Here is a 5,431-nt window from a genome sequence, read left to right on the forward strand (position 1 = left end):
GAACTCAGAAATCCACCTGCCTCTGCCTCCTAAGTGCTGGGATTAAAGGTGTGCACCACCACGCCCAGTTTCTGATGCAGTTCTTGACTGTGTACAAATGCCTGTTTAGAATTTTCCAATCCCATTTTCCATTGCACCCTTGCGATCAATAGCCTTCAAAACATGAATTTTTTTAGTGCTAACATTAATGTATGTTGCTTACCGCGCAGGATACACCTTCTTCTGTCTTCTGTGGAGCCCCACTCAACAGTGTAACCCCAGTCCTTCTTTCTGCTTTCAGGCCACTTGTGGGGCACCAACTGTAGCTGCTTGTAGTCACAAGTTACTGGGTTCCTGAAAGTATAGATGGAGTTTTGCATGGGAAATGCTACAAGAGAAATAACAAGCCAAGACAAAGTTTTATGATCAAGGCCGATGTTTACTTATGAGTCTGAGTTTATAAATCGGGGATGTGGGTGGGGGGTGGGAGGTAGGGGGTGGGGACCGGGAAGGGAACTAATCCCCACCATGCCAGGATCTCATTGCTTTATCAGGATCCCTGCTTTGTCTGGATAGTGTCAGGAGAATAGGTTCAGCCTCTCAGCAGGTAATGGCATCTTGGAGGAAAGCTGCAGATGTGGCAGGACAATAGACTTTATGTAGGTCAGAAGACTCCACCTTAGGTGGGGTAGCTGGCTGTGGCAAGTGAGGTCTGAGTCAGCCTGCTCAAGAGTTCAAGTCTCTTTCCCACTTTTCTTCTATTAGATTCAGCATATGTGGTTTTATGTGAAAGTCCATGATCCACTTGGACTTAAGCTTTGTGTAGTTGACAAACATAGATCTATTTTCACTTTTCTACATTCAAACTGCCAGTTAGACAAGCACCATTTGTTGAACATGCTTTCTTTTTTTCATTGTATATTTTTGGCTTCTTTTCCTATAATCAAGTGACCATAAGTATGTGGGTTTATTTCTGGTTGTTTAATTCTATTCCATTGATCTACCTTTCTGTCTCTGTACCAAATCCATGCAGTTTTTATCACTATTGCTCTGTAGTATAGCTTGAGGTCAGGGATGGTGATTCCAGAAGTTCTTTTAGTGTTGAGAATTGTTTTTACTACCCTAGGGTTTTGTTCTCACATATGAAGTTGAAAATTGCTCTTTCTATGTCTGTGAAGAATTAAGTTGAAATTTTGATGGGGATTACATTGAACCTGTAAATTGCATTTGGTAAGATGGCCAGTTTTACTGTGTTAATCTTGCTGATACATGAGCATGGGAGATCTTTCCATCTTCTCAGATCTTCAATTTCTTTCTTCAGAGACTTGAAGTTCTTGTCATATAGATCTTTCACTTCCTTGGCTAGAGTTACACCAAGATATTTTATATTATTTGTGACTATTGTGAAAGCTATTGTTTCCCTAATTTCTTTCTTAGCCTGTTTATCCTTTGTGTAGAAGAAGGCTACTGATTTGTTTGAATTAATTTTATATCCAGCGACTTTGTTGAAGTTATCCACTGGAGAAGTGCTCTGGTAGAATTTTTGGGGTCTTTTATGTATGCTATCATCTCATCACCAAATAGTGATATCTTAACTTCTTCCTTTACAATTTGTATCCCTTTGATCTCCTTTTGTTGTCTAATTGCTCTAGCTAGAACTTCAACTACTATATTGAATAACTAGGGAAAGTTGTCCTTGATGTTAGTGGGATTGCTTCAAGTTTCTCTCCATTTAATTTGATGTTGGCTATTGGTTTGCTGTATATTGCTTTTATTGTGTTTATATATATGCCTTGAATTCCTTATTTTTCCAAAACTTTTAATATAAAGGGGTGTTGTATTTTGTTAAAGGCTTTTCCAGTATCTAATGAAATGATCATGTAGCTTTTTTACTTTGAGTTTGTTTACATAGTGGATTATATGGATGAATTTCTGTATATTGAATCATCCCTACATCCCTGAGATGAAGTCTATTTGATCATGGTGAATGAACACTTTGGTTTGTTCTTGGATTCCATTTATGATAATTATATTGAGTATTTTTGCATTGATATTTACAAGGGAAATTGTTCTGACGTTTACTTTCTTCGTTGGAACTTTTTGTGGTTTAGATATCAGTGAAACTGTAGCTTCATAGAACAAATTGGGTAGTATTCTTTCTGTTTTTCTTTTTTGGAATAGTTTGAGAAGTATTTGTATTAGGTCTTCATTGAAGGTCTGATAAAATTCTTCGCAAAAACCATCTGGTCCTAGGCTTGTTTTGCTTGGGAGACTTTTAATGACTGCTTCTGTTTCCTTAGGGGTTATGGGACTGTTAAAATGGTTTATCTGACCCTGACTTAACTTTGGTAACTGGCATCTGTCTAGAAAATCATCCATTTTATCTAGACTTTGCAGTTCTGTTCAGGATAGGATTTTGTAGCAGGATCTGATTTTTTTTTTAATTTCCTCATTTTCTGTTGTTATGTCTCCCTTTTCATTTCTGATTTTGTTAATATGGGTACTGTCTTTGTGCCCTTTAGTTAGTTTGCCTAAGGATTTATCTATCTTGTTGATTTTATCAAAGTACCATCTCTGAGTTTTGTTGATTCTTTGTGTAGTTCTCTTTGTTTCTATTTTGTTATTTCATCCCTGAGTTTGATTATTTCCACCCATCTACTCCTGTTGGAGTAACATGGATAAGTACACATTTCTGACTTAAGATGTTGTATGTTGCCAATGTAACGTCCTTTATCCGCATCTCTGAGGAGTAACACTCATGTGACTATCGGGCCATTTGAAGGTCACTTGTCATCCTTGCATGGTTGGAAGAAAAAGCTCAAGTTGTGATCATCAATTCTCTCTGTAGAATCTCACAGCTGGAAGTTATTATGAGAGCTCTCTTGTTAAGTTGTGAACAAGGGCCTTCTCACTCCAGGTTCTTACACAAGACCACAGAAATTATTGACCTACACCTATCTTGGTGAAGCAATGGAGTTTACTCTGTTTCTTAACAGGAGCATGGATGACAATAACAACACTGAAACCCCATCCATGTATGGATGATGGCACATGAAAGGTGCATCCCTGGAACAATTTCCTGCCAGACTTACAGATGGCTCCAGCATACAGTCTGTTCTCTCCTGGCAATTGTTTGTGTGGGGACTGGCTTGCTGTTCTTAGCTTTTGGAGCTTCCTGAGTCTCATGAGGCTCCACCTCTCTTGCACTAGGGAATAATCACAAAGAAGGAAACAGCTACCCAGAAGTAGCAAGAGGTGATTTCTTTCCTGTCCAGGTGATTGGGTCTGAGTTGCATAAATGTGAAAGTTTCCAGTTGGTTTTATCCATTGTTTCTGAGAGAGAATAAATAGGTAGGTATAGAGAAGGAGAAAGGGGAGGGGGGGAGGAGGAGGAGAGGGAGGTTGGAGAGAGGATTGATGAGGAGAGGGACATGGGGAGGGAGCATGGCAAGGGAGACATGGGGAGAAGAAGAAGAGGAAGAAATGGAGAGAGGAGGAAGGGAGGGAGGGAGGGATTCTGAGTGTGAGAAAGCAAAGAAATGTTCCTAATAATATTTGAGCCTCTGGTTATAGATGTTCCTATGGCAAGGGTGCCTCTATCCCCTTAGGCTTTATGGATCATCTCTAATCATTGTAAGTAACTTATTCTTTGCCCAAGCTATAACAATGGAGTTCTGCTACATGCAGCCAATAAATATAAGCATACATAATATATGCAGATGTACACAGCAAGGGATTCTCTCAAATGTTAAAGTAATTACTCTGTGCCCTTCAGCTGCTGGGGTCTAGAAAAATCTAGGTTACTTATCATTAAACAGCATAAAACCAGAAACAAACCTTGTTGCCACATCTACATTGTTAAGAACAAACAAATGACTGCTCAGTTGTTTTTAATCATATTTGAGACTAAAAGAAATTTCCTTCAGGAATCCTTACCGAGGGCACTCTGAAGAGTACTAAAAACAAACATGCTGCCAAGTGTTCAGATTATTAGAGTGTTTGTCCTCACATGGGTTTCCTCAGCTGGGACCTGGGCTTTATGTGGGATCTTAGTAGGATCAAATTAAACAAGCAAAATTTTCCTTCTACTGGGTCCAAGCCTTACTTCAGCATAAGAAATAATAATAATAATCATAACAAATGTAAGTCATAGAAATGAAATCTCTCAGGAAATTTACTGGTCTTTGTGTTTCTTAAAGTCTTTAGTCACCTTGACCACACAAAATTCTGAGTCAGAATTCTCCTACAAGGTCATAGAGTGTGCATGAATAAGATTGGCTGCTTAGAATGAAACCTTCCTTAGGAGGACTAGGGTCAACTTAATCTAGCTTTTGCCAGAGATAATGATTTATTTAGGGAATCTGGATGAAGGTTTGTTTAGTGCTCATAGAGTTTTCTACATAGAGCCAGAAAGTTGTATTTAAATATTTGGTCTTTGTGTGTGTGTGTGTGTGTGTGTGTGTGTGTGTGTGTGTGTGTGAAGAGAAAATTATAGCCAGTTATAATTTTAGCCTGAATTGCAGCCTGGATGATTTTCCCACTCTATCCCATGAAAGTTAGCCCCTTTTCCTGTCTTGTTCCCTTGCTTATCCACCTATCATAAAAGTACAAGATGGCTATTTTGAAAGATAAATTATTCAGAAAAGTATAAACTCGAGAGTTTAATGTTCCCCATCCACTGTAGTCACCTTGATTTTCACCTTTTAAAACAGAGCAAAGTCATCAGCTCTTGTATTATGTTTGTAAACTAATGCCTTTATTAGTATGTATGAGATCAATGAATGACTTTAAAAATGACATAACTACACGTTTGCTGAAGAAGTACTGTAGAATAGTTGGCATTACACACACACACACACACACACACAAACACACACACACACACAATTTTATAGAAGTGTTAAATAAATATTTGTGTTTGAGCTCTTAGTAATATATCATATATGTTTGAAATTTTATTCTACATTGTGATTAATGATCACATCTTGGAGGCTTAATATTGCCAAGAGGTCTTATAAGTTTTGTTTACTTGATTTTATTCATATATTTTAAAGTTAGCAATTAAAATACAACATATAGTAAATTTTGGAAAAGCATGCAAGGATATACCCAGTACTTTTTTTCAAGTCTTGTCTATTTCTCAGTTATCTTGTGATAGCAGACATTATGTTTAAGTTTAAAATTACTGTACAAAAGATAAGTATAAAACAAAAATGCTTCTAACCTGTAAGCCCCACTTGCCCAAGGACAGATAACTTCCAGGACTGCTGGGAGCTGTTCTTATAATTGCCTGGTTTTGTATGAACTGCAAGTTTTCACTTCTTAAACAAGGTTGCTTGCCCCTGACTGCATGTAGGTGAGATGTGTGTCTGATCACACATAGACAGGAAGTATGTCAAGATGTGTGCTTGCCAGCCGGGTGGTGGTGGCACATGCCTTTAATCCCAGCACT

The sequence above is a fragment of the Mus pahari genome, chromosome 11 (assembly GCF_900095145.1).
Source record: "Mus pahari chromosome 11, PAHARI_EIJ_v1.1, whole genome shotgun sequence".
Taxonomy (NCBI): domain Eukaryota; kingdom Metazoa; phylum Chordata; class Mammalia; order Rodentia; family Muridae; genus Mus; species Mus pahari.